The sequence below is a fragment of the Cupressus sempervirens genome, chromosome 2 (assembly GCF_028749045.1).
Source record: "Cupressus sempervirens isolate cs-2001-9-10 chromosome 2, ASM2874904v1, whole genome shotgun sequence".
Lineage (NCBI taxonomy): Eukaryota > Viridiplantae > Streptophyta > Pinopsida > Cupressales > Cupressaceae > Cupressus > Cupressus sempervirens.
This window is the reverse complement of record NC_143119.1, coordinates 195,636,554-195,662,531: the sequence shown is the minus strand read 5'-3', so window position 1 is coordinate 195,662,531 and position 25,978 is coordinate 195,636,554. Positions and strand designations below refer to the sequence as shown.

Sequence of the window (25,978 nt, the reverse complement as noted above, 5' to 3'; positions counted from 1 at the left end):
AAAATAATGATTACCAAATAGTGAGGTTCATATCCACAATTCTATACTCATTATTTCCTCATCTTGATCATGACTATTAGATATAATTCAAAGAATAGATTATAAATATATTTAATGATATGATTGATATTCAAGTAAAATAGGAAATATTCATTTTAATTGGAACCATAGTTTTAAGAAGATAATAAAATGATTTGTGTCTTATACTAAAAGAGTCCAAGTTTTTCCTGGTCGATGCCCTCAAAAAATCGAATGACTTTTCAAGAATATGATTTTTTTAGCACTTGTTATTAAGAGCCATAAGAAAATATAGTCCTACTATACTGACTAAAAATATACTTAATTACTATCCTTGGTATCTTCTATAATGATGTCTCGTTATATTAGCAAAAACAAACTAACACTTAATATGGAAACTCTTTTAATCATAAAAATTGTAGAGGAAAATATAGTAGTTATGTTTATGAATATCATATTACAGAGAAAAATAAAACAACAATTAGTTAAAATGCAAGATCATCATCATTTGACTGATTATCATATACTTCATGAAGATGGTTTTGTTTCTATTGGCAGTTTCATAAAATTTTCTAAATTCATGCTTAACAATGAGAATCACATTTTCTTGTTGAGAGAATTAGCATTCTATGAGGAGAAATGTATTAACTTCTATTTGATCCTAGCTTGATTTCTAGTGCACTTGACTAGCACATGGCAATACATGTCATTTTGGTTCATAGCATATTAACCTATATGTGATCCTAGCTTGGTCCCATTTTTGGCAAGTTTAGCATATTATCTATATTTTGATTACTTATTAGATATCTTTACTAGATATTTTAGGGGAAATGTTATTGTAAAATAATTGATTTTTTTAAAGTTTCATTTATCTACTAAATGAAGTTATTACATTTTATCTTTTTTTTTTGGATTGCACTTTGATGATGTATCTTGAGGTCAATGGTATTAATGCAACCCCTATTTACATGTTCTTGAAATCAATCAAAGGTAGATTTTTTGGTGATAGAATAAAATGGAACTTCACTAATTTTTTGGTTGATAATAATGGAAATGTAGTTGATAGATATGCACCCAAAACATCTCTGTTAAAGATCAAGGTACTTGAAAATTATATTTTGTTATTTTGTCAATATGTTCAATGAAATTTGCACTTAAAATATTTTCAAATTGGTTTTATTTTTGATGAAATTTCTTATAGGATTAATGGCTAATATATGTAACCTTATGTTTGTAGGAAGTTGGACAAGGTAGGGGTGTACTAATGCTAGACTTATTTGTTGATCACTTCTTCATCAACCTGTATTCATTGTATTCTAGGTTCTCAATTATTTTCCTTGTTCTCAAAAATGAAATATTTTATTTAAGATTCATTATAAGTTAAAGATAAAGCAACATATTCTAGAAGTCAACCTCCCCCTATTTCACTTGTCTTTGAAAACTAGTTTTCAAGTCCTTGTATCATTTTTGGTTGGTAGTATGTAGTAGTGAGTAGATATTTGACATGTAATAAGTTATTTTTTTGGATAATTTATGTCTTTATGTTAAAAAATCAAATAGGGGATCACACAACTAGATTAGGGAAAAGGTGCTTTATGATGGATTATGAATTGGATATGGAAGTTATAGCCATAAAAGGACTTGTCAATTTTCTTTAGGTCTACAAATCCATGAACCCAAAAACTACTATTGTTTGAGTATCTTCAAGTTCAAACATCTCAAATTGGAATAGTTAATCTATGAAACAACTAAAATTCAATCTTTTGGTATCTTTTGGTATCAATTCTGACAAGGAAAATTTAGAAAATAAAGAAACCAAAGAAGTTTGAACAAAATTGATTACAAAATATGGTCGATGACATTGTGCTAAAATAGTAAAAGAATCTTTCCATCATAAGATTTAAAAAAAAAGAGAGATATCTAGCAAAAAAGTAGGTGTCAAGCATCTTGCCAAACTAATGAAAACTATAATGTGTAACTTGTGATTCTAGAATAAGTGCAGTCTTCGAGGTCACCAATATTTTGTCTAGAAATGACATATATCCTCAATGATCTAAAAAATGATAGTATGGAATTTTGGATGATATACATGAGTGTGACTTTAATTCATTCAAATTAGTTTTATTTTTCCTCAAATGGTGTTAGGATTAAACTATGGACAAAAATAATAATTACATGCAAATATAAACAATATTAGAAAATAATAGATCATACATAAAAGAACACAAGACACCAAGATTTAGCATGGTTCACCCAATCCCTGGACTATGTCCACCAAACAACAAGTCTGATATTATTATGATCTAGTGATTACAACCTAATTACAATTTGTAATCCCTAATAGCTCAATACCACCACAAGAACCAATTTTTGCATCACCACACAATGAAGCAATCCCTAACCCTAAGCCCTTCTATACAAGTATTTTTACCACTTTAGGGTTATAATTACTAATTACATGTCAGCCCAAAGTCTCGATAAAATAGGGCCCAAAAAAAATTGGGGGCTTTGCCCCTAAACTGCTAGACAGCCAAGGCATAACAACCCCAACTGTATTAGGGGTTGCCGCCCCCAACCCCCCACTCAGGGCCCAGCCCAACCCTGAACCCCACTGAGGAATTATGAAGTATGTATAGTACTTTCCTAATCAGTCACCATAATATAAAAATCTCCCACTTGGGGGCTAATTAGGCTCCACACTAAACAACAATCTTCCACTTGGAGACTAATCCTATAGCTATGTTGGTACTCCATGAGGCTCCCACTGGATCTAACCACCCTGGACTCTACTATTCTTTTATTCATGTTCAATATAGAAGACTAGCCAAAGCTAAAAAGGAGTTTAGGTTCTCCCTTTTTACTACCTTTGTAAACATATATATTGGATTGTCATCTGTATGTATCTTGTCTTGGTGTGATTTTTCATAGTATAGAAAAACTTCTGATATTTGGGTAAAAAAATCAGTTAAATCTTTGGTTTTATCTTGTGAAATCTTGAAAATTGTTAGATTACCCTAGTTGTGCCCAATTCTATGGTTTGTGTTTTCCTTTTAAATTCTCAGGGTTTGTCTCTCAAATTGTCCTTGAAAAGGCCCTAAGTGTGTAAAAACCCTTATACCTTTGTTTTGTGTTGCCCTAGTTTTCAAAATTTTCAAAAGTTATTGTTTCAAATATTTTGGTGCAGCATTTTATCTTGAAGATTTGTTTGCATCAGAATACCTTTTTATCCTTATGATAAACCTTTTATGCACTTTAATTGGATATTTTATTTCAAAAAGGATGCCAAGTTGAAATGTTTTTCATCATCGTTGATTTTCTCAAGATCAAGGGTCCCCGCATTCTCACATTATCAAGTTGCGAGGTCTTTAAATAATGTGGGGAAACAAATTTGTGACACGTAGCCCCTGATAGTTTTTGGGATTCAATGTGCCACAAAAGGTCTGGTATGTCAACATGGGTCAGGACACTTTTTGCAGATTTGTCAGATTTGTCAGGACATGTTTTATGTTCCTACGCTCTCATTGGTTGTTCACATCAATAAAAACTTCACCTTATGATCAATATTCATCAACCGTGGATCTTGTTTAGATCTACAATTCTCACATTCCTGCATTTTCAAAATGTGCAGTCTTTAAATAATGCGAGGAAGTGGGCTCACGATGCATGGCAATGGTGACATCATGGGCCCACCTTTTGCAGAAAGGTAATAACGGTATGTCCTCCATGGTAGTTATCAGATGACATGGAACGAAGAGAAAGCATTTCATTGGTCCGTTTAGATTAAATGAGTGCACAGTCATCACAAGTTTCTAATCACCATTGATTAAAGTAAGATTAACAGATTTTGCATTCTCGCATTATCAAGTTGTGAGGTTTTTAAATAATGTAGGCAAGCGGGCATGGTGGGACCTGGACAAAGCTTTAAGAAATACACCGAGTCATGCCATGCTGGAAAAGATTAAATGAAATGAAACACACTCATTAGTGGTGGGTGACAGGTATGCCAAGTTGGAATCAACGATGTCATGGGCACAAAAACTTCAATTACTGCAATTAAAATTGTCAGAGCACATGGATTAAAGGGTAACATTTTCATTGGTCAAGTTGGTTTGGTTGGCTTCCAAATAAAGAGATCTTGATTTGCCGTCGATCAAAGTAAGATCGACGGTGCCCGTATTCTCGCATTTTCAAAATGCGAGGACTTTAAATAATGCAGGCAAGTAGGCTTCTGACGCATGGCTAGAGATCCCAGAGTTTTAAGAGACTTTCTATTTTTTAAATGAAACCATTCAATCAAAGGGAGATCAACAGGTAGAATTCAAATTCAAGATACAACATGAAAGTAGCGGTTGTAGAAATAAATATGATATAGAGTTTCCTTTGTGCGACCTAAATACTCTGATATAGCATGCAAATTTGCCATTGTTGAAGCATAGTTACAGATTTTCGCAATGTGAGAGGATTTCCAGAGCTAGGGCATGAAATTTTTCAAGGGTTCCAGCATAATTCACAGAGAAAACTATAGAGAAAGGAGGGAAAATTTGGCGGGTAAGTGATTTGTAACCAGTAGAAATAAAAAAAAATTGATATAAAGGTTCTAAACTCTTAAAGATGCCTCCACAAAAGGATTTTTTTGAGAAAACTGAATATTCAAAAAGGGGTGTGCATGATGATTTTCTGGAACAATTTCCTTTGTCAGTACATTAGATAACTAAGGGGAGGGAGTTGATTCCTAAAAACCCTAGAGTAGTTGTAGTAGAGGGTTTTTATGACAAGGCCAATTGGGTACAAGATGCTCAGGTATCCATGGGAGGTTTGGAATTATTTATAAAGTGGTTTTCAGAGTGAAAACTTGATACTCCTCTGAGCAATGTCTGGGAATTTGATATTGGAAAGTTGAAAACCCCTACAATTTTCTTCGACAGTGATTTATTAATGGATTTGGCCAAGAAGTATGACCCAATTATAGGGTGGATAAAGAATCATGCTGGAGTAAACCTCTTTAGGGTCTGCCCTGAACTGATTAGAGAAGTTTCCAATCTTAACCCTAACCATGTTGTGCATGAAATCATTAACATGGATAACATACAAGCAAGGTATAATGCACAAAAAACCTACTTGAAAAGAGGGCCACTACAGGAGCATGTTTCCAAGGTTGGTAATTTGTCTGTAATTACTATTAGCACCCTAGAGCCACTATTAAAAAGACATTTTAACATTACGACTAAGGCATTATATGTTTCTCTTTGTAAGATTTTTGGAATAGATGAGGTAGAACAAATTCTAGGCTCAATTATCCTTATCATGGCACAAACTCTTCAATTTGGAATGAGCTCTATCCTAGATTTTGCAACATTTCTCGCAAGAGAAATTCATAATGGTTTGGTTGGGATAGCAAAAGGAAAAGTAGATAAACCATTCTGTTGGTATTCATTGCTTATGCATATGTGCTTGTACAAGGGATTTACTTTTTTCTCCATAGGTATTGAATTGGAAACAACCAAGGAGGGGGAGAAGAATCCAGTATAGTTGTGGAGTGTAGATATGACCTCAGAAGCCATAGGTTCCAGTTATGTGAGGTTTGATAGGTATTTCGCATCAAATCTTAGACTGCTTTTAAGAGGAGATAGCCCTAGAATCCCAGAAGCATTGTTAGAATTGGTTAGACCCAAGGACCATGCTAAAGGGCTACTTGTCAGTCATAACTAGGGGGATATAATTCCCTACAATGTTCCAACAGTGATAAGAGTGTATGGTTTTTTGGGAAAACCTCATGCGCTACCATTTCATGTGCCTTTGAAGATAGGAATAGCTGAGCTATTATGGCAAATAGGTACCATAGATGAGAAGGTGTTGACTAGGAAGGGCACATTTTTTCCAATTGTCACTATGGCCCATGATTTTGTTTTTGTAAGGAATGTTTGGAAACATCTAAACTTGTTTTTAGACAAATATAACATGGTAGAATCTCATGCTAGATTTATTGATCCTGAAGGTTTCTATGATATCTTCAGGGAGAGAATAAAAGCTTCTCACATGGTCCAAAAAGTCTACTATCCTGAAGATGTGATTAGAAACATTTTCACCTTACAAGAACAATAATTGAGAAAGCAAAAGTGGATGGTGTTTAGCAAAACCCTTGAATTCATTAATGCTTTTGATCCCCACTATGACCCATTGAAAGAAAAGAAATTCTTGGGAGCCAAGATACAGGCCTTGATGAATAATTTTTCTGAGATAACACAAGCTATGAATGAAAAAAGGGCTACATATGTTAGGGCATACCCAGAAAAGGCTGCAGAAGTGCAGAAAAGAATCAATAGTAAAAACATAGTAGCTCCTAGCCAATATACCTTGCAGAAAAGGTTAGGTTATGTAATGATTTAGAGTGTGCAACAAGGTCCTCTTCATCAAGGAAAAAGACTAGGAAATCCATCTACAACCAGTGCTCCAAAAAGGCAGAAGTTAGAATAGGGATCTTCTTCTTCTCAGCTAGAACAATACTCCTCGAGCCAGTCCCCAATCAGGATAGATGATGAAGCATCTTCAGGGGAACAATTAAGAAAAATTGGTGGAGAAGGGGATATAATTGTTACTTCCACAGGTCTGGAGATTGGGTAACTACAAGAACCCCCTGCACCTTCCTTGGAGCTTATTGTTGTTGACTATAAAGGTAAGGAAATTGATCCTATAGTTGTCCAAGCCTCTGAGAGGTTTGTAAATGATGAAAATTTTGTGAAATCTAGAGCATTTGCACAATTTTTGTGGAGATTGAATATAGGCAATTTTGAAAAGACTTGTGAAAAAATAAAAACAGAGCAACTAGATAAACCAGACTATGTTATTAAAGAAGAGGTAAAATCTAAATTTTTGAATGATTTTTCCCAATTCACACCTGAGGCCGGGAGGCAATTAGTTAAACAATCAGGAGTCCTTATCTTACCTGAATGGGATATAGTGAATGCTATGGTTTTTGATTCAGTAAGAAAACAAAAGGATGTCCAGTTACAAACTGAAGAAGAGATACTACAGGCTCATAGAGGAGTCAAATTTAGTGAAGATCACCAAGCCCTTGTAATTTGGTCAATTGAGAAAAGAGATAAAACTAGGATGCAAGAAATCTCTATTACAGAACATATTAGTGCATTAACTGTATACAGGGCTGGTGAGGTTGGTAGTAAATAGATAATGGGAATGGCTTCAGAAATGCTAAAATTTGGCGTTGTGGTATCTAGCCAGGAAGAAGATAAATTTTCTCAGCTAAATGCTAGATTTGAAGAAGTGTTGAAGGCATATGAAGAGAGGGGCACACGCATACAAAATTTGGAGAATCAGGTGTCTCAAATGGAGAAGATACTTGGGAAGAGAAAGGTGGGAGAATCCAGAGCACCTAGAATTGCATACCCTCCACAATCATTTGTTAAAAGAAACCCTATTGTTGAAATACCAAATACCCTTGAAAGGCCTCAATTCTATACTACAGAGGACTTTGAAGAAGAAAAAACCAAACTACATGAGTTGTAGGTAGAATTAAAGAATCAATATGAAGGAAAATTAAAGTAGGGTGTGATGTATTTAAGGGATAAAATACAATGGTCAACCTTCTTTGATCAGTTGACAAGAACTACAACCCTCATGGATGAGTTGAACAGAGATGAGGTTAAATTGACTCCTCTGGCACAGAAGTGGAGGGAGAGAAATAATGATATCACATTCATGTGTATATCTACCATCGAAATGCCTTGTCATCAAGTAGAGAAAATTTTTGATTTATTAAATAAGCTAGAAGATTTTGATGATTAAAGGAATTCTTTGCAAAAAAGATTAATGCATTGTTTTTCCAAGTATATTGCGAAAAATTTCATTTTATTTCCTTGTCCTTTAGAATTTTTTAACACAATAAAGGAAAAGGAAAAGTGGAAAAAAGAGTTGGATGAAATATTTTATGAAAGGATCAAGAACATCATGAGTGAAACTGGTCACTGGTTTTGGGCAAGGACAAACAAAGAGTTGGTAAAGATACAGTTATTTTATAATGCCATCAGAAAAGAGCTTGATGATTTAGAGGAATTGGCAAATTCTTTAGTGATTATAGAAAGAAAGGCTCTAAATTTTGATTGGCCAGATGATGCTACTTAAAATGAATGGAAAAATTAGTTCTTAGTACAAATGTCAAAAGATGATGAGGAGGAAGATACAAAAGTAAAAGTTACCCTCATAGTTAATAATGAAGACATGGAAAATCCCCAGATTAAAGTAAGTTTTCATGTAATTGAAGATGATACATAACTTTCAAACCTCATGGCTATTTACTCTGAGGATGAAGAATAAATGAAGAATCAGATCATATTTTTTTATCTCAACAATTGAGAAGCATAATAGAGAGGGACCCACCAAGGAATGTTGATGTAATAGCCTTTCTGTTATTTGCTTTTGTCTTTTATGACAGATGTATGTCAGTATCTTTTAGAAGACACCTTTCACTTTCTTTTAGCCTAAAGCTTGTTGCATCTCACACTATTTAAGTGAGATTCCAAGGCTAAAGAATGGTCTGAATTCTATTTTTCTAAGTAATATGCTTAGTCTATTTTTGGTCCAAATTTTTGAAAGCAAGTTTATGATGTATTTTCTCTGTCGATTCTCTGAGAATACATGAATATAGAGTGAGTTGTGTTTCTTTCTGAAGGTCATTTTGAGTCTATTTTAAATGGTATACAATTTTCAAAGAAAATAAATACAAATTGTGAGTTGTCCCCATATCATTCCTTTCTGAATCTGGTCCCCTTTTTATTACTTGGTTATCTTGATATTGTATAAGTAAAGGCTTGTGCAATTGAATGCAATCCAGTTAGGTTGTATATCTGTTTATCACTGCTATTAATTCAATGGATTAAATAAAAGCTTTGGTGAGTGTGATAAGGTTTCTTTAGTAGTGGAAATGGTTTTGAATGATAAATTCTATTAAGAATTGCTGATAGAATTTGTTGTAAGGTAAAAAATTAGATCAAAGAATTTGCTTAGACTCTGAACCCCAATGGATTAGGTACTAATCAAATTGATTTAGCTGAAGGAGAAATATATCATAAATGGTTATCAAAATGCAGCATCAAATCAAATTTTACTTTTATTTCCTATAGATCTTCAAAGGCTGGCCAGTACTTGTCTGCATGGAATGTTCTAGCTTTAGTTAGCCACTATTGTTGAGAACATCTACAGATCTATAGAAAAAAAATTGGCCATATCTATTATATGGGATGTATTTAGAAAATTTTCATGAATTATGTATGTATTTGAGGATTTTGAGATGAGAATCAGAATGAAACTAAAATAATCCTCATACAGTCTTTCCTAGTTGTGAATCATCCCTGGGCGCACCTACCCTGGCTTTGCAAAGAGTAGAAAACCACCCTTAGTTTTGTTGAAGTTGGGCCCAAATGCATTGCACATACAATTGTTAATAAGAATTGGCTGGTCTTTAGATTGTGTGAGTGTAATGCCCCGCCAAGGGATCCAAAGAATTTCGCTAAGTTTGCCAAACAATTTTTTTTTTAAAACATGAAAGATAAACAATTCACAACACTTGCGGAAGCAATAGTAACATCCAAATGAAAGTAAACATAACATAACATAATAGATTACATTCTTTAAAGATCCCTTAACATTGAATTACATCTAACCATAACTATTCATCTAACATGTTCTTAACAATATACAAGTGTCCTTTTAGTAATCCTATTTTAGATTGCTCAATCATCCACTGTACAAGTCACAAGGTATGAAAAGCTTAAAAGAATAAACATCCATGTAAATAAAGTACATCATCATCCAATATTAATCTATGATGCAATAACATAAATAAAACCACATTTCATACATGATACAACATCACAAAAGATATAAACATCCATCATAAAAGATAACCATATAACACAAACATAAATAACTAAGTGCACAGTTCCTCCCAACCGTAAATAGCATCATTAGACTATCATGGATCCTAGCCATCCCTTTGTGCGTAACATTCCAAAGCACCAAAGAGATCATCAGTATTAACATAGTAGGAATGTCACTCCTAAAACATCCTACTAACATGCAAAGTAAAACATAGGATACCATCATCTAACATGTGCAAGTCATCAATGTAAGAAACATACCAATAAATACATCCATCATAGAGTATATCATCTATCATAATGCTCCAAGAATAGAATAAAGATAAATACCAACCAAGAATACTCTAGCCACGGTGTCTCAGACGGATCTCAAATGATAAGAGTGATAAAACACTACCACCCGACCGCGTGGAACCTAAATGGTCCACTCCCACCGTGTTGAGGAGATAATCTCATGTCCCAAATATGCTATCAAACCACAAAACATAAATCTCTATAAGTCCAGGAATCCTAAAATTATACTAACTCAAAGGTTCCATCACACAAATTTGACATCTAATTCCCAAAGGCACACAATTACATGTAGGAAACCTACTTTGCAAGCGGGAAAGTGTCATCGCATTTATCACATACAAGTTACCCTATCAGTTAGCTAAACTCCACAGGTCCATACTGATCTCATGCGGCCACTAGTGTCCTCTCATACTGACAAGGTATACTATGGAGTGCAAGGTCGCAACCATGCGTCTCACTACTCCCATCCTAGCCTGTACAAGCGCTCAAGGCATGGGCGAGAACATCAAAACAATTATCTTTTTAGGTTCATTTAATCCCCATTTAGTGTGTAAATGTTATCACTTATTAACCAAACTTATAATGAGTTACTCTGGTAGCCACTTAGAGCCCCAGCCCCCATTGCAAGCCACTTCTCGACACTACAAGTAGATTACCTACCCTAATGCTCATGGAATCATAAATCACCACAGTCCTGTACAAGCGACTGTAAAGAAATCCAAAAGATAATGCATAAAAAGAATCATCAAATATCCACAATATAAGCATCAAATATCCATAATAAGAATCATCAAATCACCAAGATAAGAATCATCAAAATCTCCATGAGCATTTGGAAAAACATCCATAGAAAATCATGACCACAACAGTTCGCTATTAGCAACTAAAGGCATCACTGATAATCATAATAATCATTGGTTCTCAATAACCAAAATATATCTCAAAATAAATCATCATATCCATTGGTTCTCAACAAGCAACCAAGAATATCTCAAAATCATACTGATCGAAGACTCCAAAATGGTTGAGTCAAACATGTCACAACATGACATCATCAAGAATAAATCCACATTTTAGTCCTATCATGGTGACTAGAAAATGAACCAAGGATAACTGATTGATGACTCAAAAATGATTAGCTCAGGTATCTCATACACATACATCTCAGCTTCACACATGAAGACTGATGAACAAATACAAACATTTCATAGAGCATACAATCACATTACCATGGTTGGGCTTATAAAGATCGAGACCAAATAAAATCAACATGCCATCACATCTCATAACCCCCAAGCCTCTGGTAACAACCTAGGACTGGTCAACACTAGTCAACCCAAAACCCAAAACAAGAAGCATATAGAATACACGATGCAAACACATGTTTTGGTTTACTAAAATCACATAGATGAATAATGTGTAGAGTTTCAGTTTTCAATTTGCAAGTATATTTTCAAGTGTCTTAAGTTTCATCATTTGACCTACAAGTCAACCCATTTGTTCCCCGATAGCATTATACTTTCCATTAATTAGAATTACATTCTAAAAATAACTTAAGGATAACTACTCACTGATTGACCTTTAATTAAATTGTTCTCTTTATTTGACCAAGATCCATATTACTAATTGAATAACTCTTCCTTAATGTTGTTTCTACATTTCAACATTATCAAAGGATCATTTCTCTTTTATAAAGAATCCAATTATCAATCCTCGAATAAGAAGAATTATAACTTAATTAAAATGATCAACTTGATCAATCAATTAACATAGGTAAACCATCCATGAACTATTAACATTCTAATAATTTCCAATTTAATATTACTAAGTCTCACCATTAAAACATCTAAGGTCATTATTCAAGTCATCAGAATAAGACTTATCAATTTAGTGTAAATATACTTCACAACTTTGCTAAAGGAATCAATATTAGCATATCAATTAAAACACTATTACATAACTTGATTATTAATTAAATCTAATTAACTCTAATTAATTTAATTAATAATTACATATCCAAGGCAACATTCCAATTAATATCCATTGTCTAATAACTAACTATAACTTGTAGGTTAAAAGTCAACTATAACTCAATACTTAAATGATCATATTAATAATTCAATAATAATAACTTGTTGATATTAATAACAAGCTATATTGAAAATCTTAATAGTAATTCCATATGACCACAATCGTCATCTTCCAAGAATACCAACCTTCCCTTGACAAACTCGTATTATCATTGTTCATTTCAAATAAAACTCTATCACACAATTTTAATTGTTAATATCATACCAATATCTTCTTAACATACTTGTATCAATGATAATCATCTATACTCTATTTCATTAACATTTGAGTTGATAATAATTTAATAGCTAATACCAATCTATGGTGGTAGATTCTTCACTACTTTACTAACAACAACATCACTAGTAGTTTGAGTATAACTTTCTTAAGATACAATCCCAATAGATGAGTCATTAAGATAAATACTCAAATAAATAATCTATAATTTCCTTCATGCACCTCATAGGCAATTCATAATCTTTAATAATTCTAAATATAATAATTGCCAACTTAATTTGCATTCATGAATTCATCTCCATTATATTTTCTTAGTAACCTTAATTAGAATAAATTCTAATTAAATATTTTGATTTATTTAAAACTATATTATTTATTCTATAATTTATTTAGTTTGAATATATATATATAATATAATATAATATAATACTTATTACATAGAAATTATTACAAATATTATTATCAATATAATAGAACATCAATAACATATAATACTAACAAATCAAATCAAATCCAATTCATATCATCGCTGTTGTACATACAGAGCCGTGCGGTTGGCTGTGGCCGCAGTCGGCCCTGCGATCGCAGTCGCAGGTACGATGACGCCAAAGACCACTGCTGGCATGAGTAATAAAAGGGTGGGGTGGGAAGTACCCCCACCCTCCCATACACATATATATATATTTTTTTCAAAAACGTTTATTAAAATGTTTTGCTAATATGCGATTCGGTTCATACAATAACATTTTTTGACTACGATTCGGATTTAACAATGACATTTTTAAATATATGTATATATATATACATAAGATACTATGAAGCACACAATGTTATATATATATATGTATAGAACCATATATTTACAAAGAGGACATATAGTCCAAAAGGGCATCTCAATTCTATTAGTTAAGAATCTTCTTTATAAAATAACTATTCTCTAAATATGTCCATTAATCCATCTAATAGATCTGACTCTAAATTTCAATCTAGAATTTCCATTTCAAGCCTCTTTCCATTTTCAAATTCAAAACCTTGTCAGTCTAAATTCACAACCTTAATTTCGAACCCAAACCCGATTCAGATCTAATTTTTCCTTAACTTGGATCTAGGGTTTTCTATTGTTTTCTTCTCAACCAATAAAATATCTAGATTCTAATTCAATTGTAGATTCAATCATGGAATATATTCAGACACATATAACAAACATGATGAAGATAGGAAGAGAAATAGTGCAAATAGAGTATGAGATTATCACAAGTGCACCTGGACACTGATGCTAATCTACCATGCCTCAGAAGTCCATAGAAAATCCCTTCCTTCTCTATCATTTGCAATTCCTCCAAGATCTAGCCAATCGAATCCTCCGAGTGACTAGAGGTGCTTATAGAAACATAGAAGCATGTAGGAACATATGAGCATATGAGCTTCTCCAATGCATGCAAGCTTTGAAGCTTCCATTTTAGCTTGTGGCTTGTAGCTTCCATTTAAGCTTGTAGCTCGTAGCTTCCATTCTGCTTGTACAAACACACTAGGAGAGCCTCTATTTAAAGGCCTCTAAGATGCATCTAGAGTGTCTCTAGAAACAACTAGAAGATAAGCATGACAACCAAGCATGGGTCTTCTCCAACCTTCTAGATAAGTCTTAAGGTTGTAGACACCATGTGCTCAAATAAAATGCTAACTTCTAAGTGTAGACAACTTGTGCAAACTTAGAGTGCAAACTCCAGTGTTGTTTACATGACAACTCTCGAGAATTTGCCAACTCCTATGTGAGCAAATATTAAAATAATATTTAATTTACTCTTTCTAATTTAATTTATTTATTTATTAAATCTCATGCACTAACTTTAATATCTTGACTTTTCAATATATTTATATTTTAGTCACATGAAATCTAGAATCTTTTAATAATTTAAATATATTTTCCACTTTTAAATTTCATTTTCCAAAATTAATTGCTAAAATATTTATTAGCTTTAATAATAATATTATTTAGTCATTTATTTAAAAATGAGCTCCAAATATATTATTATTAAAATAAATATTGTCGCATTCCAAATTTAAACTTTTAACTTTTATCTTCAAATTTAATTATTTTATTTAATTAATTTTCCAATTAATTAAATAAAATAAATATTAAAATATCATATTAACTTTTCATTAAATTAAACCATTAATTAAATCTTTTAATTAGGCTTAATTAATAGAAAATATATCAAAGACTCATAAGGTAAAAATATGAAAATTCATCATAGCCAAAATACATACAAAATCAAACCAAAGGTTAATATCACGAATTACGTTATCCAACGTATTCAGAGGGTTCTCAACTCAGATACTTGTCCTAATTTTTTAATTAGAGCAAATGGCTTAAAGGGTTGGGATTTGGACTTGAGAATTTATCTCCCCTCTCTTATCATTGAGATAATGTGATAGGGTACGCTCATCCTGGCAATTAAGGGAAGTCGATACTCGGTACCTGCAACCTGCATAAAAACCATGTAGTACAAGCACAAATATACTAAACTAAATAGATAATGGCAGGAAGTGGTGCATCGTGTAGATCCCAACTAGCAGGTGACTACGACTCCCTTCCTTAACCACATCAGACATGCCATACAAAAGCAAACACGCACACCATACACATGCAAGTATGGGATAAGTATCCATAAGAAATCACATATGATAAATAATCTTACTAATCATCATTAATAACTGAAAGCAATGTAATTTTCATCATCAACAATTGGGAACACTAAAGATAATCATCATACATACATGAAATGCAAAATCTAAGTAATCTCATCACATAATAAACTGAATCCATAGCACAATATCTGTTAATCTCATAACAATGCTACTAACCATCAACATAAAAATAGCTCCAAAAGGATTCGACAATGATAACAAAATGCGAACTAGGGGCAGGCACTACAGTGAGTAATGTCAACTTGGTATTAAGCATTTTGTTTCTTAATAATTTTAAGTTTATTTTTAAAACACCAATATCTTGTCCAACTTTAACTATCCATCATCCAAAACTGACTGGATGAAATGGTACCGCAACTATATGTGTTCGGTCTTTGAATGTAGAGCTGAATTCTTTGCAAGATGAATGGTACTCTGACTATCTGTAAATAAGTATTTATCCCTTTGAGGGTGTCCTAATTCTTCCAAGAAGAATTGAATCCATATCATCTCCTTGGCTACCTCTATAGCAGCAACATTCTCTACCTCTATAGTGGATAAAGCAACAACCTTATATAACCTAGAAACCTAACTCATGGCTGCCCCACCAATAGTAAAGACATAACCTATAGTACTTTACCTGGTATCAATATCCCCTACCAAATCTAAGTCAACATATCCCTGTAAATCAATAGTAGAGCCCCCAAAGTGTCAACACTTAGTCTATGTTCCTCTCAAATATCTGAGAATCCATTTAATTACATCCCAATGCTCTATTCTTGGATGACTCAAATACCTAGCAATGACTCCAACTGCATGTGCAATATCTTGCCCAGTACATGCCATAGCATACTTCAAGTTTCCTATAGCTGAAGTATAGGTTACCTTTGACATCTCATCCTCCTCTTCATGTGTATTGAGATAGATCTCCTTAGTCAACTTCAAATGACCAAGTAAAGGTGTGCTGACAGCTTTAGCATTCTTCATAGAGAAACATTGAAAAACCTTCTCAACATAATCAGTCTGAAATAGTATTAATTTCCTATTCTTCCTATCTCTAAAAATCTTCATACCAAGGATTTGTTTTGCTATCCCCAAATCCTTCATAGAAAATGCATGCACTAACTGGCATTTAAACTTCTTAATGTGATCCATGTTAGACCTAGCTACAATAATATCAACAACATATAAACATAAAATAATGTAGCTATCATCATCTAACCTCTTAAAGTAAACACAATGATCTAAATGACACCTACTATATCCATGCTCATGCATAAAACTATCAAATTTTAGATACCATTTCTGTTGTGCTTGCTTCAAGCCATATAAACTTTTCTTCAATTTGCACACTAAGTTCTCCTTACCTTTGACCTCAAATCCCTATGGCTAAGTCATATATATCTCTTCATCCAATTCACCATGAAGGAAGGGTGTTTTAACATCAAGCTTATCTAAATAAAAATCTTCAGTAGCCACAATACTTTAAACTGTATGGATAGAAGTCATCATAACAAGAAGAGAAAATATCTCATCAAAATCAATTCCTTTTTTCTGTGCAAATCCTTTTACAACTAACCTGGCTTTAAATATTTTCTTACATCCATCCTCTTATTTCAACCTGTAAATCCACTTATTTTGTAAAGCCCTTTTACCTGCAAGAAACTTGCATAAATCCCATGTCTTATTTTTTAAGAAAGAGTCCATTTCGTCTTTCATTGCAACCTCCCACTAAGTCTTAGTATCCACCTGCATAGCTTCATCAAAACATTCAGGTTCACTGGCAGCAATAAGTAAAATAGAATATAAAGAGGGAGAAAATCTTTTTGGAGGTCTAATTAGCCTTGTTGGCTATCTAAGATTCACTGGTGTGTGTGGTATTTTTTATTGCAATCATTGTACATCATGAGGAATGGATGAAACATCATCTCTTGGAGCATCATCTAGCACTACATAATCATCTTCTTTCTTCTCATGTTGCTATAATAGATCTTTGTACAACACTTTCTCATTGAATATGACATCCTTTCTTCTTACAATTTTATGATTTTCAAAATCCCAAATCCTATAACCAAATTCATTAATGTCATATCCAATAAATACACATTTTTTTGACTTAGCTTCTAGCTTGGTTTTATTTTCAGAATCTATATGAGTAAATGTTTTACAACCAAAGGTTTTGAGAAAAGAATAACTCACCTTCTTACTAGTCCATGCTTCCTTTGGAATACCACAGCCCAAATGAGTAAAGGAACCTCTATTAATCAAAAATAAAATAGTGTTGACAGCCTCTACCCACATGTTTAAGGGAAACCCAGCATGCAACATTATGCTTCTTGCACACTCCATTATAGTCTTGTTCATGCATTCAACCTCTCCATTTTCCTATGGAGTCCTTGGAATAGTTTTGTATCTATGAATACCATTATTGGAGCAATAATCTTTAAATTTATAACTATAATACTCACCACCATTATCAAATCTGATACATTTTAATTTCTTACCAATCTCATTTTCAACCAAGCATTTCCATTTCTTAAAAGTTTGAAATACATCAGATTTTTGTCTAAGGAAATAAACTCATATTTTTTTAGTTGCATCATCAATAAATGTAACATAATAATAAGACCCACCAAGGGAAGATACCTAAGGTAGTGTCCATACATCTATATGCATAAGCTCTAATTTCTCCCTTACATTTTCCTTCCTAGTCTTCACAAAACTTGCTTTTGTTTTCCATACACACAACTTTCACAGAGTTCCATATTAACACATTTCAGACCTGGTAAAATGTTCTTTTAATGAAGTACTTTCATACCTTTTTCAATCATGTGCCCAAGTTTTTTGTGCCATGGCACAGTATCAAAATCTATAGCAACTATTTTTCTTCCTGCTCAACTACATCAATAATTCTTGAACATTCATTTTTCTCTAAAACATTTAAAGTAGAAGGAACAATATGACATGCACGAAGATATAAGGTGCCTACTTTCACACCTTTTGCCACTACAACAGAACCTTTTGAAACCTTCCAATTTTTATCATTAAAAGTAACTACACAACCATCATCACCGAGTTGTCCTACTGAAATTAAATTCCTACACAACCTTGGAACATGTCTTACCTCATGTAGTAGCCAATGATTCCCATTCTGCAACTTAATTTTAACTTTTCTATTTCCAACAATCTGATAGGGTTCATTATCCACCAATAAGTAAGTCCAAAATACCTCTGGACATAATCAATGAAATAACATCTATGAGGTGTAACATGAAATGAAGAACTAGAATCTAAAACCCATGAATCATCAACACTTTCTAAAGATAGAAGAAAAGCTTCCTCTTTGGATTTGTTAATTACCACATTTGCCTCCTTGTCTCCATCAAGTTTATCTCCTTCATTTTTCTTTCGAGTCCAACAATATTTCTTTTTATGTCATGGTTTCTCATAGTACCAGCAGTCATTTGGTCCTCCCAATTGAGACCTCCTCCCCTTTGAATTTCCTCTTAATTTCCTACAATTTTCAGAATTACTTCCTCTCTTAGTTGTTCTACCTTGACTTTGTATGTTCAAAGAACTTCTAGATGTGGATCCACCTAAGGATTCCTTACAAGTTTCTTTACTCAAAATAACACCAATCACATCATCATATTTTAGGGTACTAGATCTAGGAATATAATTACTCACAGCCATTACCAAGCCATTCCAACTTTTACGCAAAGAACACAAAATCAAGGGTGCCCTAATTTCTTCATCAAAATTGATACCCATAAAAATAATTGACTAGTACTAGTATTAAACTCATTTCAATGATTTGCAATAGATCCACCTCTATCATTTTCATATTAAATAAACACTTCATGAGAAATACCTTATTTGAAGTAGAGGGATTTTCATATAGTTTTGCTAGTGTTTGCATCAACTCTTTTGTTTTCTTTACTTTGTAATATTAATTGCCACTACTGGTGTTAGGCATAATCAAATAATTCCAAGTGCCTTTTTTTCAAAAGATCCCAATCATCATTTGACATAGATCTTTGATTCTTGGTTTTTCCTTCTAATGGCTTTCATAAATCCTTTTGATAAAGATAGTCTTCCATTTGCATCTTCCATTACTAAATGTTCTGCCCATTAAACTTGTCAACCCTTAGCTTACCCTCATCTACCATTGCTCCCACTCAACTGTGAGACTTTCTTGCAGAGGATAACTAAAAAACAACCTCTCTCTATTACTAGTTGTTAGGATTAAACCATGGACAGAAATACCAATGACATGCAAATATAAACAATATTAAAAAATAATAGATTATATTAAAAAGAAATCAAGACACCAAGATTTAACATAGTTCACCCAATCCCTAGGCTACGTCTACCAAACAACAAGTCTAATATTATTATGATCCAATGATTACAACTAATTACAATTTGTAATCCCTTACAACTCAATGCCATCACAAGAACCAATTTTTGCATCACCACACAATGCAACAATCCCTAACCCTAATCGCTTTTACACAAGTAGTTTTACCACTTTAGGGTTATAATGAATAATTACATGTTGGCCCAAAATCCCTAGATAGCTAAGGCCTAATGGCCCCAGCTATATTAGATGCTACCACCCCCTAACCCCACAGAGGAATTATGGAGTATGTATGATAATCTAACAAATGTTATACGCTATAGCTAAATCGAAATGATCCTAACAGAAATTTTATTGAACATGATAGTGGATTTACAATGATTATTACAAAATCATTTGAGCCTTTTGGAGATGAGCCCTATGTTCTTCCAAGCCAATGCAAGAAATTTTTTTGCTTTGGCATTCTACACAAAATAGGTTGGTCATTTGTTATTAGAAATGATCCAAGAGGAAGGTTGATAAAGTATAATGTGATGGAAGAAGAAGATACTAAAAAGTTAGAAGACAGAGTAAATGATGATCATGAATGATTGTTACAAAATAATGAAGAATAAGAAGAAGATGATGATTCTAGTGATGTTGACGATGATGGTGATCATGATCATGATCATGCTGATAAACATGGTGATGATCAAGGTGATGATTTTCATGATGATGATGGTCATGATAATGGTGATGAAAATGATGTTGGTGGCAATGAAGATGGTGGTGGTGACTACAATGATCAAAGTGATGAGTACGATGATGGTGATGATGATGATGATGACATGGACAAAGATGATGATCAATGAAATGTCTTTCAAGGTACGATCAATGTCAAGTATGATGGGGTCATGATTTATTTATAGAAATTTGTTTGACTTATATGTTTTTATAATTAAGTTATTATGTGTTGAACTCTATTTTCATAGAGTATATACAATGATATTTCATAGCTACCACACATAAATTAGAGGTAAGGAATTATAAAATATACAATGATTTTGATGAATGCATTATGTACTTTTTCTCTTCTATGTGATTTGTAGTATATAGAGAATTGTGGAAAACTTTTCATTGATTATAATTTGGGTGAATTTGATGAGAAAAATGACCAATGTTTTCTTTCAAAACCATATGTATAGATATAAACATTGAGTGCAACATTTTTCAACATTTTTGTAGATATACATATCAATTAGACAAAATTTTTGGCTAACTTAAGATAAATGATTTACATATGCAAGATATTCAACACATTTGACCTAGATCTTGCACAATCACATGGATCAATAGGTATAAGTCAATAGACTCTATAGATACAATTTTTGTTTAAATATCTTCTCTTTACCATCAATGTCAACTTTAATCCTACTATGTCTCTCATTTTATGTATTGCAGATATCACCAAATAGGTATTTGTCTTATCTATCTTTCTCGAGTGAGGAAAATGTAGAAATAGAAGACAAAAGTCAAACATCTAGTAGGTCTAAAATAGGGAGATCTACTAGAGGTTAAAAGACTAGAAGAAAATTCAATAAACAAATAAAAGATTTCCTTCCTAGGGGGGTCATGTTCTTTTGATAAGGAGAGTGAAGGTGATAGGAATATTCCCTTAAGGTACACAAATAGCTCCATTGTCATTACATGGTTTGGGTTTATTTTCCATGGATGGCATAAAGTTTAGTTACAATAAAGTTGTTGAATTGATGGAGTATGTAGGACCTTGTTACAATTACAATAATTGGATGCAGATTGTGCAATATAAAAAAAGTACACATAGGTATGCATTGTCACCAAATTATATACGATGCAAATAAAATGATCAAAGTAAAATATTCACTATGTATATTGATGGCTGGCCAAAATAAAAAGGGAATTTTATAGGATTTATAAATAGCTCTCAACCTATGTTAACTAATAAGTTTGTGAATTGTATATTTGAGACATGGGAGGGAAATTGTGTTTTTGTATGTACGATAAAATCAATAAGTGCAAGGGAAGAGCTTTTGATAGATTACAACTTGAATAATGTAGATACAAAAAAATTTCCTATCATGGGACTAGTAAATATAACATTTAAACCAATTACCTCCAATTAATATTGACTCTAATATACAATCTACTAATTTATTAATTTTTTTTTTTGGTAAGTCTATTACTTTCATTTCATTGTTGATTGCTAAGAATTACTAATCATTTTCATAGATTGACATGGATAGACCACCACCAACAGGTAGGGTTTCACCATCTCACACACCATCTTCAATGAAGGTAAAGCTTAATTATTGTAATTGTTCAAATTATATAGAAACAAATTTTTTATTATTATCTTCTTTTCTTTTATGTCTTTGGAGTTATTTTGATAGAATTTTACTAATATTGATGTCACAACTTGATACCTATTGATAGGGGAAATCTACAATGATAGTACATCAAATGTGATCTAAAATATAGGCATCATTTCTAGATGACATTTCCCTTAGTGCTGACCCTATGTTCATGGCCCATTAACTCATACAAAGATAAAGTGATGAAATTGTTAACCTTAACATCGAGGGTGACACAAGTGAGAAGATAGAGGCACTAAAAGAAGAAATGGTCCATAGAGTCAAATCTTTGAAGGTAAGTAGTAATTAATATCAGGAAATAATAGAAGTTCAATAGATGTTTATATTTTATAGTATTGTATGGATCATGATCTAAAATATTATGTGTTCTTCTACAACAATTTGTGATATTTGTGACACCACATGGTGAACATGGTGAGGGTTGTAGCAAACAACCTTCGTGTAAGTAACACTTTCTCTTTACAACTAATGCAAGGATTGATAGTGATAACAATTGTTTCATCTTACTAACTCTGCAACAAAGGTTTCTTCCAAGCCACTAGCATATCATATGCCATCCCTTAGGATTCTCCAAGGTTGGAGACTCAATGATTGGCATATTCCTTGCACCACTCTCACCTATTTCAAATGTCTATACCTAACCCTTCATAATACCCAAACAACTAACTCTCACACCTCACAACACCTCCATGATCTTTATAAATACCATAGTTCAAATTACTTCCACAAGGCTTGATTCATTACCAATAAAGATATTCTAACAGGAAAAGGTTCTACACATCTTAGTGGGCTCCAAAACACCAATACAAACTACTCTACCTAATAGCCTACCTTGGAATATAGGTTAAGAACTCAAATACTTTAAAATATCTCTCAAACTAAAAGCAAATTGAGATATATCTTATTGATATCGACATAATTCCAAAATTATAGATTCCCACTATTCAATCATATATATAATCTGCAAGCCCAAGTCCAAACAAATAAGCCTACAACACATCATTTCACTCCAAACTCACCTACTCTCCAAAGAACAATAACCAATGAACCTCCATACAACATTACTTTGTCAAAGCCAATATCAAACTTCTAACTTTCAAGCTTAAAATCATTTGTAAATGGTAGAATCTCCAAACCCTTGTGATAACATGGGTTTCCTTGTTGAATATGTTGGTTGCCTCCCAACCATTAATATCTCAGTCACTCCATTTTTTGGAAATTTTTCTTAACACCCCAAGTATTTATTCCAACCTTCAAACATCTATGCAACATTATTCACATCTACCATGAGATTATAGGCTATTGATTCACTATCTTTTTTATTGTAACAATAGTTAATATGTTGATTCTTGGTCCATGACAATATGGGAGGATATAGTTCTATTATAGACTCAAGAGGGGACAATCTTAATAACAAAAAATCCTTTAAACCACCTTCCTTATCTCCATGTTTGAAAACATGCATTTTTTGTTACCCCATATTCTGAAAATATACATAATTTATTGTCCAAAAAACATGTATTCTTGGTAATAATATAAAGCTAACATACAAACAATTAATAAAATACAAAAGTACTATGCCCTTCACCATAAATAGGAAACTTTAAATATCATCATAACCAAGAATTCAAAGAGAAGATACAAGGAATGTAATCTAAATACTAGTATAGTAGAAATATTACACCATATTGATTTCCATTTCACAACTATACATTCTCCCCTATCTCTTAGCATGAGATTATAATGTTTTATACACAAACCTGAGTTTTCACCTCCCTAAGAGGTTTGAACAATATGAAATTACTATTCACTTCTACACTTTGTCAATTTTTGCAAAGAAATTGCTAACAACATTCTTTTGGCAATTTTTACATTTTTTTTTTGCATATTTTGCATTTTATAATTTCTCATGCTTCCTAGACACCCTAAATAGTTTTAAAGATTTATATTGACCTTTTAATACTAAATTATACTCCATTCATGCCCTTGCATGGCATTTTCCTACTTTTTTACTCACTTTGACCCATATTGCAAATGTCTTTGCTAACAACATTATATTCTTTAAAGTGAATTGGGGGAGGAGGTTTTAGCTGACATGTCAGGGAACCCTAGGAAAAGAAAAGCTAATGATGCCCCATTACAACAAGATACCAATGTCTAGATTCCTAAGACCCCTAGCCCTACTCTTTCTCCACTATAGGAGATGATAGATATGTTGGTGAAAAAAAGTGGGGAAGTGATAACAAATAATAGGAGGAGGGCATGGAGGAAGTTTAACACAAACACCATGAATATGGGGATTGTCAAAGAGCTGCTAAATATCCAAGTGATGGAAGACTTTGATGGAAATGCCCACTATGATTATCTAATTAACTCAGCCCTCGTTGTTATCTTAGATAGTGCACAAAAAACTAGGTTTAACCTTTTGAACAATGCTAAGAACAACATGATAGAAAATTTTTGGTCTATCAAATGGTTGTTTCACGAAATTGAAGACATTAAGGGGAAAAGAAGCTAGGAAGGAAACTAGAAAAATAGCTATGACTAGGGGAAAAACAAAGAGAAGAGAGACTAGGATAGAAGCCAATGGAATAGTATCATCTAGGGACACAATGTTGACCAGGAGGACAGAATCACCAAGGTTGAATAAAAAGTCCAAAGGTTGGAATTCACACACCAGAACCTGGCTAATCAGATGATTGCCACTTTGAATATCGTAAATGAAAATATTGTTAGTCTGGGGGATTCTCTGATGAGCACTAGATTTGGTGGAGATGAGATGGAGAAGGCAAGCTTGGATATTAGCCAGGCCAAGGATGAGTAGAAGAGTCCAGGGATCAGGAGGATGTCCAGAACCAAGACCAGGAGAGTGCAGACAATTGCAAGGCCAATGAAGCTACAAAGACCCTACAGGTTCTTGATAAGGAGAATTAATTTTTAGTGTTCTCTTTTTTTTTCATATCCTTATAGGGTTGTAGGCTTTTTGTCTCTTAGCCATGGGCCTATTGTTAGTTTTTGGCTTTTTTAAGAAGATGTATGGGTGTTGGACTTTATTTATTATCTATATTTCTGATATGTTGTAAAAACTTTTTGGTTTCAAGATCCCTATAAAACTTGTTTTACTTAATCAAAAACATTATATTCTTTAGTTCATGATGAAGTGTGGATGCCTCCTTCAACCATCACTCTGATACTACCGAGTGCATTATTGGCAAAAAGAAGCATGTAGACATCCTTGACTATGCCAAGTACAACTGGTAAAACCTCTTTTTTCTATATATTGTAATGTGCTAATCATTCATTATTATTTTTGTTGGGTGGATTTTATACCCATGAACCTATTTTGTGCACTAATAGATAGACCTTTAGTTGATAGAGCAGCAATAGAGACCATTACTAGTAAAGCTGAACCATTTCCTAGATTAGTTTGTGTGACTAGTACTAGTACATTTTTGGGCACATTGCTGCTGAACCAAAAAAGTATGTTTTCATTAAAATTACAAATTCTTCCAAGTACTTTAAAATTGTTATTATTTCTAGTGTGGTTGTAGTTTACTTATACATTACTTTTTTTCTTGGAAAAATCATCCCATGATGTTTTTGTAGGAAATAATATTTTCTTTGATCATCTTTTTAATATGACATTGAGGCTATTTGGATCTACCATATGTAAAAGGTGTGTAGTTTTAGATCATTGCTACAATATTTTTCTTTTCTTCCATTTATTGTACTATATTAATGTTATTGATCTAACAATTTTTATTTTCTTTGTAAAGGTAGAATGACCAGGGTCTTGGATCAAAAAAATCAATTGATTACATCTTTTGAGGACCTTTTTGGAAAAAAAACATTGTTGACACTACCCTACTTCTCAAAAGAGCATCAAAACATATAAAGACTACGAGGGACCAATATAGAAGGGATCCAAAGCATAACCCAAAGTACAACCATCCCCCTATGATTCCACTAATGGAGTGGAATGAAATAATAGAAGATGCAAAAGAGAAAAGGCTACGTGATAGTAAAGG

General features: G+C 32.8%; 1 pseudogene; it reads left to right on the top strand.

The window, feature by feature from the left end:
- Positions 1-3,656: 3,656 nt before the first annotated feature.
- The window catches only part of LOC149571747 (alpha pinene synthase, chloroplastic-like), a 182,367-nt pseudogene continuing 160,045 nt past the window's right edge, over positions 3,657-25,978 (top strand).